The following is an 11,599-nucleotide window of genomic DNA, read 5'->3' as shown; positions in this document are numbered from 1 at the left end:
GTTACAGAAGTGACATTGGTGGGAAAGGAAGAGTAAGAACCCCTGAAAGCCTGCTACCATATAAAAACAATGCTCACACTGGCAAAAACGGTCAAAATCAACGTTGAAGGAACTTTGGAAATCGGTGAAAATTTGCAGCAGTCAGAAGAGTGTTTATTCAGGTCAAACCACTGAATCGCAGTAAGAATGTGGAGTTTTAATTTGCTCTGTTCCCATCCTTTCCCCCCCTCCTTCCGGTTTTGTGGTGCCCTTCAAAACCAATAACCTGGTGATTGTTTCAAAACCCAGCCAGCAGCCTAGTAGCCACTGGAAGGGGCAGCGTGTGTTTGGACCTCCCCCAAATAACAATTCTCTAAGAATTATTTTTTGACCTTTCTGTACAACCCCATTCACAATGCTTGTTTTCATTTTTGCTGTCTCACACCTCATATACTGCAAAAAGCATTTTGTCCAAGAGAATTTGTTGAAAACAAGAGAAACGAGTGGCTTATACACTGAAAATTATAAAACATTGTTGAAAGAAATGAGAGAAGATGTGAGCACACGTGAAGACATCCCACATACATGGATTGGAAGACATAATATGAAAATGGCAATACTCCCCAAAGTGGTCTACAGAGTCATCACAAACTCAGCTAAAGTCTCAACTGGCTTTTTTAAAAATAGAAATTGACAGGTTGATCCTAAAATTCATATGGAAGTTCAAGGGATCCAAACTGTCAAACAATATTGAAAAATAAGAACCACTTTGGAAGACTCACACTTCCCAATTTCAAAGCTTACTCCAAAGCTCCAATAATCAAATCAGCGTGATACTAACCTAGGGACAGACATTTAGGTCAATGAAACATGGTTGAGAGCCCAGAAGCAGACCCTTACATTTGCAGTGGATTGATTTTCAACAAGCTGCCAAGACCATGGAATGAGGGGAAAATAATCTAATCAACAAGTCGTTCTGTACCACCTAGATATCCACATGCACTAGAATGAAGTTGTATTCCCACCTCGCATCATATATAAAAAGTAGCTCGAGTTGGATCAAAGACCTAAATGTAAGAGATAAAACTATAAGCCCTTATAAGAAAACATCTTCATGACCTTGAGTTAAGTAATGGTTTCTGGGATATGATACCAAAAACACACATTACAAAAAAGGTAGATTATTTAGACTTCAGCACAACTAAAAATGTTTGAGCTTCGAAGGAGACATTAAGAAAATTACAACACAATCCACAGAAGCAGCAAAAACATTTTCAAATCATATATCTGATCAGCAATGTTTAAAGAAGTCTTACAACTCCATAATAAAAAGACATCTGATTAAAAAGTAAACAAAGGACTTGAATAGACATTTCTCTGAAGAGGGCATACAAATGACTAAGTACATGAAAAAATACCCAACGTCCATAGCCGTGGGAAAATGTAAACCAAACCCGCAATGAGATGCCACTTCACACCCACTAAGGTGGCTACAATAAAAAACACGTTATTATGAAACGGTGGCTAGAAGGCAGAGCAATGAGGAGCTTCATACATTGCTGGTAAAAGTGTAAAATGCAGCCACCTTGGAAAAGAGTTTGCTAGTACTTCAAAAAGTTAAACCTAGAGTTACCATACAATGTAGCAATTCTGCTCCTAAGTACCTACCCAAGAGAACTGAAAACAGTGTATCCACAAAAACTTCTACATAGACGTTTATAGCAACATTACTCATACTGGCCAAAAAATGGAAACAACTTAAATGCCCATCAGTTGATGAATGGATAAACCGAAGGGGGTGTGTCTACGCAATGGATGCTATTCGGCCACAAAAAGGGGTGAAGCCCTGACCCGGCCTATAGCATGGGCGAACCTGGAAAACATTATGCTCGGTGAATGATCCAGTCACAAAAGGCCACATACTGTATAATTCCACATGGATGAAATGTCAGAATAGGGAAATCCAGAGATGGAAAGCATAGCTGCCAGGCACCGGGGAAGGGGAATGCTAATGGATATAGGGCTTATTTCTGGAGTGACGAAAATACTCTGGAATTAGGTGTGGTGATAGTGCACATCTCTGTGAGTATACTACAAGCCTTGGATTATACATCGAAAATGGTGAATTCTATGGTATGTGAATTATCTCTCAAAAAATAAAACAAAACAAAAAACACCAAGACTGTACTCCTGCTTAAAAACAAAAAAAAAGAAAGGGAAGGGAAAAAGAAGTTGCACCTTCCCCTAGAAAAAAGAATAAAAAATTCCATAAGCCCACCCACCACCCCATCATTCCCCCTTTTAATATTTTTGTCTGTATCCTCCCTAATGTTTTCTCTGTGTGCAGACATCGACACATCCGTGTACTGTTTTTATAGTATCAATGTAAACTGATATAATAGAAAATCCTTTATATATATAAACATTTTTATTTCAATAAATACATACTGCTGATAAAAAAAAATGAAGACAAAAAAGTAAAGTGAGTTCCATACAAGGACCACAGCAGAAGGCAGGCCTCCCGGCTTTCTAAGCCCCGCTGGCATCGGTCTGCAGAGGGCAGGACAGACGTCCCACGGCAGCGGGGCCGCTGAGGGGGTCCGGCCCCGGGCGAGGGTGGCAGGTGGCCCTGGCCCTCGGGCAGGTGCTGCTGGGCTTCCGGATCTCGGGAGGGCGCTGCCGCCCGGGGCGCTGTCACCAGGGGTCACAGCCTCTGTGCTGTGGGTGATGGTAAGAAAGGAGCAGTTTACACGCCGAGCGCTGTGGTGTGAGGACCAAGCATCTTCATTTTTCATGAAATGGAAGAGTTAAAATGTTATCAAAAACAGCAAGAGAAAGCAAGGACTGTTAGTCATGGGATGAAGCCCGACAGCGCTGTTTTCATGCTAACATCCTGGGAGAAGGGCTTTGGAAGCGTCTCGACTTGCTGGCAGGAGACAGTGTAAATATTTATGGGCTTCCGGCAGCGGCAGCTGGCCTGTGGCTCCCGCTCGCGCCCCCCACAGAACACTCTCAAGAGGGGTCTGGGTCACCCCCAGGTGGGCCGACCCAGCCACACCTCCTCCTTGGCTCAGCGGGGACAAAGAAGACGTGTCCATTGGGGGGGGTGCTCGGCGTGCTCCTCACCCGCCTGTAGCCCTGCACGTGGTGTGTGCGTGTGTGTGCGTGTGCATGTGCGTGCGTGCGTGTGCATGCCTGTAGGACAGGACCACTGAGGCACAGAGCTGGGCAGAAAGTGGATGATGTACCTGCAGTCAAGACGTGCCTCCCTGCTTGGGGCCACTCGCGGTCCTGGTGAGAGCACGATGCGTGACTTCGTCTGGGCCGGCAGGAGACAGGGGAACTCCTGATGGCTGAGCCAGTACGATATATATATGTGCTGTTGGCCCGTTGGCGACGCTCAGATCTTCGGGGAGGCCTGGAGACCCTGGCCGTAGGTGGAAGAAGAATGCAGGGCCTATCCCCCGCCTGGTCTCCTCCCGGGACCCCCGCGGCCCGCGCCTCGGAGGCCTAACCCAGTCTGCCATCCAGGAACCCCCTGCCGTCCTGGTGGAACATCCCATGAGGCGTGAGGCCGGGACCGCCCAGCCCGGGGTGCTCACCTGCCATGTGACTGCCACTCTGTGCCTCGGTTTCCCTGTCTGTAAGGAGGGGGCAATGACAGCATTTCTCCCGTCCCCCTAACACGGGGCTGTTTCGAGGGCAGAGTGAGTTAACAAGGGCGGAGGGCTCTCACCCGTGTTGTCGACATTACTGTTATTATTACTGCCATAGCCACCCAGCCCAGTGTCAGGGACCCGGTTCACCCCATCTGGTGTCCTGGAGCCCAAGAATGTCCCTCCCAGCGGGCCTCAGGTGGCTGCTTTTCTCTGTCCCCAGAGCAAGCCCTTACAGTCCCATGACCCTGCCCAGCCTCCGGCCTCCTCCCTGGGCCACCCCGGCCTTGGGGTCTGGGTGTGTACTCAAGGCCTTCCCAGGGCACCTACTAGCTGTGTGGTTTTGGGAAAACCACAGCCTCCCCTGGAAGGGTGTCCTCGCCCCATCGGGAGGAAGGCGGATGAGACAGTGTGCGAACCTGTTAACCGCATGGGTGCAGTGAGTGTGCACGCTCCTTAAGTCAGGGAGCCCACGGGGAGATGTCTGACTGTGGGAATGGAGAGCTGCCCCTCCCTCTGCCGGAGCGCCCGGCTCCCAGCACACCCTGCGTGCAGGCTGGCCAGCTGGGGCCCAGGCTACAACGTGACCCTTCCTCGGGAGCCATGTCAGTGACCTGCACCAGCACCTCCAAGGCCAAGTGCGGCGGCTTCCAGGAAGGCAGGAGGTTCTCATCACCCAGACACTCCATCTGGACGGCCCCGCCCAAAGTTGTGAGGCCCAGGGCAGGGTGCTCCAGGCCGGCGTCTGGGGAGGGGGACACGGTGGGGGCAGGGGGAGGCGGGCCAGGGCTCGTCCTGCGGGGCCCCTCGGGTCTCCAACGGGCTTTGGGACCCTGGACCGTGGCTGCGTGGTGATAAAGCAGCTGGCTGACGAGAAGCCCCTCCTGCCGCCCATGTCTCCTCGGCACTCCGCAGGCGGGACTTGGCATCCTCTCAAAGGCCTCATTTCCTTTCTTCCAGTTCAGCAGAAATCCTTCTCCAGATGTGTTCTCAGTGTGTTTGTTTAGAGTCAACTGACATGTTACAGGGAAGGGGTGATTCACAGAGGCCCTCAGCTCCTGAAGCCGACAGTGGCCAGGGGAGGCCCAGACTTCTGGGTGGGGGTGGGGACCCAGCCCCATCCTGGGGGGAGGACAACGTCCAGGCCCCGCTAAGGCTGGTGCCCCCACCTCCGGCAGGCCGGTAGGGCGACCTCTTGTCCCGGGAGTGAGCAGGACACTTGGTCCCAGGGTGATTGGGGGAATGCCAAAGAGGGGAGCGGGACAGGGACCCGATCTCAGCCCAATGGGGTCCGTCTCACAGTAGGGGTGTTCCCCCTCTCTCCATCCTGAGGGATGTCCTGTGTGGACCCAAATGGGCAGACCAAGGTCACTTCTGGACCCTGACCCACGGCAGCCGGTGGGCACAGCAGCTCCAACAGGGGCCGGGCAAGCCCCTCATTGCCCCCGTCACAGGTTGTCCTTGGTGTTGCCACCGTGTGTCCTCTGAGACACAGGGGCTGGGGTGATGTTGGGATGCGGACAGAATACCTGTTCAGGTGGATGGCTCACATCCTCCAAGATGTGAGATGCCCGTGTGGCTTCAAAGTGAGTCCCTCTCAGCGCTGTGTCCTCAGACCACAGACACACACATGAGGTGAGCGAGTGAGAAACAAACACAAAACCTGCTGCTTTTAGCCTCTGCTGTTTGGGGATGTTTGTCTCCCAGCCCATCTGACTGGTACAGACTCCAAACACCCCAAACTGCAAAGCATGACCTGCACCTGCATGTTAACAAAGCAATTACAGAACAGACGCAAGGAAATGACTTTGCTTTGGGGTTTGTACACAGTCTATGTGGTTTCTATCTCAGGGGGTCAGTGTGTGGTGTTGCGGCCGTCCTGGCAGCTGCTGCTGCCTGAGCCCCGAGGGCCATCGTCCCTCATGGTCCCTTCCTTCAGCCCCAGTTCCAGAGCCCACCCCCCCCCCCCGGCTCCCTGCCATCCCCCTGTGCTTGCCCTCACTGGTCTGGGCACGGTGGTGGGCAGTGAGGCTTGGCGGGGTTGCGTCCCGACTGCAGCTCAATCTCTGCAGGCCTCAGTTTCCCCCTCCCTAGAATGGGATTCAAACAGTGGTGGCTTCCTTCTGTCAGTGTATCTCAGTCCAAAAACTCCTTAGAACCATGGAGGCTGGCGCCTAGCAGGCGTACCCCCCACAGAAACGTGCACAGACTGCCTGGATGTGGTCAGCCGGCCTCCCACAGGACAGAGTCCTGGTCCCACATCCCATGGGAAAAGCAGTCCCGGGCCCTTTCCAGCCACCCCCACCCCCACCCCAGGGCAGCCACAGTCCTCATTCCTAACGGACCAGGTTGTCCTGTCTGGTTTTGAACTTTATGCAAGTGGAACCCCATACACACAGCTCCTTTCGTCATGTGGCATCTTCGAGGCCAGTCTCTGCATCATGGTCTGTCACCATGTAGGTCTCCACTGTGGTTGCCACCGTCTGCCACCGCATCCAAGGCAGGCACTCGGGGCTCAATCAGACAGCACCCTTGCCATTTCTGTGGGTGCCTGGGGACACGAGCTAGCTGGACCTGGCTCAGGGCACCCACCCACCCCACCCACAGCACCGCTGTCCCTGCCGCCCACCCTGCCAGTGCCAGCTTTCCATCTGCCAGGGCCCAGCTGCAGGCAGGCAGTGACAATCATGGTGGCAGCCCACCTTGCACTTAAAGGCCGGGTTTTGGTGGAACAAGGTGTGGGGTAACGGGTGGTGATAAGGGGGTCCCAGCTGGGCTCTGTGCCCCACCGTGTCAACTGGCCATTGGTCCCCTGCACGCAGACCGACTTTTCTCACTCCAGAAAGGAAGTGCATTCTTGTCGCAGGAGCCCCAGACTGACCTTGAGTACCTGTCCCCCCATGCCCCCCCCCCCAAGGCAGAACCACCACAAGGGGAGCCCTTAAGGACAGCGCCACAGGAGGCCACGCTCTCTCAACAGGAAGTGGTGTCTGGCCATGGGACCTCTGCCCTGGCCTCATGGGGATGTGAACCCACTCACCGGGCTGGGGTGTGACTTTTGACCATGGCCACACTCGTTCCACCTGGAGAGAGCGGAGCCAGCCAGGCCAGGACTTAGAAGACGGAGCTGGGCAGCTCTGCCCCGGGACTCATCCCTCAGGTGCACACGGGCCCCACTCTTTTATCTGCTCAGATGATGCAGCCATAGGATTCCCAGACTCCAGGCTCCCTGACCCACGCCCTCCCCACCCAAGCTGGGACCCTGTGCTCTGCTAAAGCCCGGAGCTTGGGCCTCTGGGCCTCTGGGCAGAGGCTGGACCCATGCTTTCTGTGCAGGAAGTGGGGACTTCCTTACCCTCGGGTGATGCTCACTCGGGGAGGAGCACCGGGGCAGTCCTGCTGGGCTGAGCAGAAACCTCTGTGCTTTGGATAGAAGTTTCTGCCCTCCTGGCAGGGGATCATGACTCCTTGACCCTTTCCTCTTGGAGGCAACACTTCAGCCAAGGGGGTGCAGTGTGTCTGGTAGGAGGTTCTGGAGGCTTTTGAGCCTTGTGAAGAGAGGACTGAGTCGAGGACATTGAAGGCACATGCCTGGAGCTGTCGCCATGTCCATCAGGGTCTCCTTGCCTGAGCCAGATATTTGAAATTGTTCTGGGCGGGAGCTGGAGAGAACCCATGGTTTCTGAAGCACCATGTTAAAGAGACTGGACCACAGATTCCCTTCTAGACTGTTTCTTTATATTGTGTTCCCAGTTCTTGAGGTTCCATTCTTTTTTTTTTTTTTTATCATTCAAAACCAATCTCTAACTGTCTAATAGTCTATGTGTGTACATTGTCCTGTATGGTGTGAGGTAAGGATCTTTTACATAAGATATTTTGCATCTGTTCCCCATACATCTTCATTTTCCTCTCATAACTTTTTTCACTTCATAGTCTCTTCCATATTCTAAGAAATTTTCTTGAGCTTTTTTTTTGAAATGATCTGGTCTATAAAATCCGAACTGCTATTCATTCTTTGCATTTTCAAAATGAAATATGTCAAACAAAAAGAATACGGAAACAATGTTTTCGACACCCACCGTGCCACCCCTCAGGTTTAACATATGTTGGCATTTTGTTGTATTTGCTTTCTTTAAGAAATAAAACATTGTGAATATAATCAAATCTATGAGTGCTCTTCCCCAAGTCCAAAAGGCGCTGGCTGCTTAAAGAAGAAATAACGATCCTGTTCAACACTAGAAAATGTACTCACTCACGGTACTACAGGAACAGATTAAAGAGAAAACCCACACAATAATGATAATAGGTGCAAAAATAGCATTGAATAAAATTCAATACTCACTCAAAACAAAACATTAACAAGTAAGAACAGAATTATTCTTAACCTGAAGGAGGATGTTCATAAAAAATCCATCATTAACATCAAACTTAGTAGCGCAACTAGAAAGTTCCATTGTAGTCAGGAACAAGATGAAATTGCATATCATGGCAGTGGTTATTTTCCAGAGGCCACAACAAAATGTTCATGCCACCTGTCTACAAGTGATAAATCCCACGTTAGCGCTGAGTTTGTTTGGGAGCAAGAGAGAGTGGGACCGTTCAGTCCTTCTTCATCCCTGGTAATTTTTCAAATAGTGCTCTTTTGTCTAATACTAACATAGACAAAGTTTTTGTTTAATGAGTGTTAACCTGAGCTATACTTTTTCTTTATTTTTAGCCTGTCAGTGTGGTTTATTTTAGGTGTGTCTCATGTAAACAGCATTAACTGAGTATTATTTTATTTTATTTTCATAAAGTCTGTTGATCTTTATTCTTTATTTAAAACTTTTTTTAATTAAAAATTTTTATTATTTTATTTTATTTATTATTTTTAATATTTTTTTAATGTTTATTTATTTTTGAGAGAAAGAGAGCTCAAGCCAGAGAGGGGCAGAGAGAGAGAGAGACATAGAATCTGAAGTAGGCTCCAGGCTCCAAGCTGTCAGCACAGAGCCCAATGTGGGTCTTGAACCCATGAGCGGTGAGATCATGACCTGAGCTGAAGTTGGACACTTAACTGACTGAGCCACCCAGGCACCCCATCTTTATTTTTTAAAATATGAGTTTAATCCATTTACAATTACGATAATTACTGACACATTTGAACTTTTTTTCTACCATCTTATTTTGAGTTTTCTACTTGCAAGAGTTTTTCCCTTTGCTTTTTTTCTTTCTTTCCTTACTTCTGATGGATATGTTTTTTTAATGCTTATTTTTATTTGTAAGAGAGAGAGAGAACATGCGTACAAGTGGGAGAGGGGCAAAGAGAGGGGGGACAGAGGATCTGAAGCAGGCTCTGTGCTGACAGCAGAGAGCCTGATGGGGGCTCAAACCCTCAAATCAAGAGATCATGACCTGAGCTGAAGTCTGATACTTAACTGACTGAGCCACTCAGGTGCCCCTTTTTTACCTTTTTAAAAGACTAAACTTTTCAAAAAGTAATTTAACCATTTTTCTTTTTATTTATTTTTAACTTTACATCCACATTAGTTAGCATAGAGTGCAACAATGAGTTCAAGAGTAGATTCCCTAATGCCCCCTACCCATTTAGCCCATCCCCCCTCCCACTGCCCCTCCAGCAACCCTATGTTTGTTCTCCATATTTATGCGTCTCTTCTGTTTTGTCCCCTTCCCTGTTTTTATATTATTTTGGCTTCTCTTCTCTTATGTTCACCTGTGTTGTCTCTTAAAGTTCTCATATGAATGAAGTCATATGATTTTTGTCTTTCTCTGACTAATTTCGCTCAGGATAATATCCTCTAGCTCCAACCACGTAGTTGCAAATGGCAAGATTTCAACCTTTTTGATTGCCGAGTGCTACTCCATTGTATATATATATATATATATATATATATATATATATATATATCACATCTTCTTTATCCATTCATCCATCCATGGACATTTGGGCTCTTTCCATACTTTGGCTATTGTCGATAGTGCTGTTATAAACATTGGGGTGCATGTGCCCCTTCGAAACAGCATACCTGTATCCCTTGGATAAATACCTAGTAGTGTAATTGCTGGGTCATAGGGTAGTTGTATTTTTAATTTTTTGAGGAACCTCCATACTGTTTTCCAGAGTGGCTGCACCAGCTTGCATCCCCACCAACAATGCAAAAGAGATCCTCTTTCTCAGCATCCTCGCCAACATCTGTTATTGCCTGAGTTGTTAATGTTAGCCATTCTGACAGGTGTGAGGTGATATCTCATTGTGGTTTTGATTTGTATTTCTCTAGAGATGAGTGATATTGAGCATTTTTTCATGTGTCAGTTGGCCATCTGGATGTCTTCTTTGGAGAAGTGTCTATTCATGTCTTTTGCCCGTTTCTTCACTGTGTTGTTTTGTGGGTGTTGAGTTTGATAAGTTCTTTACAGGTTTTGGATACTAACCCTCTATCTGATATGTCATTTGCAAATATCTTCTCCCATTCTGCCTTTTAGTTTTGCTGATTGTTTCCTTCGCTGTGCAGAAGCTTTTTATTTTGATGAAATCCCAACAGTTCATTTTTGCTTACCATTTTTCTTATTACACACGCCATTTATTCAAATTATTTTTCTTTTTGATGGAAGTATGCTCCTTAATCTCTCTTTTAGAGAGGACATCTAGATGGTAAGGTTTTTCAGTTTGTGTTGTGGTTCTCTGTTCCTACCTAACACACCATGACGAAACACAGTGGTGTGAATGACAGCTCTTCCATTTTGCTCCTGTACTCTGGGGGTCGGGAATTCTGACAGGGGACCCAGGATGGCTCAGTTCTGCCTGTGGTGTCTGGGGTCTGGGCGGGGGCACCTCAATGGCCAGGCTCAGCTGGCAGTGCTGACCAGAGCGCCCCCGCGTGGCCTGTCCATGTGGTTCGGATGGGCTGTCCCAAGGTGGAGTCCTCCCACATGGCGCAGTGCTTCCCGGAAGCCACACATCCTCTGCTCTGCAGGCCCAGCCCTGGGGGCCACACAGAGCCACCCTGCCGTCCTTCATTCCTCCATTTGTGGACGGAATCACAAGCTCACTCAGATTCAGAGAGGAAGGGTCACAGATTGCCCCCTGCTGTCTGCCCCCAGCTGCTCAGAGTTGAGGGTCTTGTGCCTTAATTGAGTCTGAATCTGAATAAGACACTCCAGGCATGGTTCCTCTTGCTCCAAAGGCTTATGGGAAAAAGAGACAAGCCGTCTTGCCCTCCACGCTCAGCATACAGAGGTGGGTAGGGCAGGGCCATCTCAGTGAGCACGCATTCAAGCAGGGCTGCAGCGGGAGGCTCACACAGTCCCTGGTCCCAGCGAGCCCCAAACCGCTGGGTATCTACCAGCAGGTACCTGATCAGGCCTCCATCCATTTCTTAGGGGGGGGAGGGGACTCTTCTCTCTTAACTTTTTTTTTTTTTTTTTTGCATTCTCGTTGACCCTCTCTCTGACTCATCCTCCATCCTCTGTAAGAAATGACTAGTGTTTGCAGCTGAGTTTGCCTGGCCTGTTTCCTTTCTGTAATAGTTCGGGAACCCAAAGACCACTGCCAGTTCCATGGTACTCTGTCCCCTCCGGACGGAGCTGATACATTCCTTTAAAAACATTGCGAGGCTCACTTTGTATAAACTGTATTTCACAAAAGGTGCACCTGAAGGATAGATCCCTCTGTAACTTAGCCTCCCTGTGAGGCTACTGCGCAAGGGTGACCTTAAAATTCTTAACTTTGGCTAACATAGAAGGTCGGGAAGGCATTTCTGTATGATCCTCAGAAAGCTGTTGTTTATTTGAAATGATCTTTGAAGCACTGCTTTAAACATTTCTGGGGCCTCACCTAGGGGTTTTACAGTCACACCCTTGGTTTCAATCTTTATTCTGAGGCCACATTTTTCTGAACAGTTACTGCATTTGATCTTTATTCTCAAGTTCCATAGCACTTTGAGAGTTGTTCTCTGACAGGGAGC

This window comes from Lynx canadensis, chromosome C2, assembly GCF_007474595.2.
Source record: "Lynx canadensis isolate LIC74 chromosome C2, mLynCan4.pri.v2, whole genome shotgun sequence".
Lineage (NCBI taxonomy): Eukaryota > Metazoa > Chordata > Mammalia > Carnivora > Felidae > Lynx > Lynx canadensis.
This window is presented reverse-complemented; position numbering follows the sequence as displayed.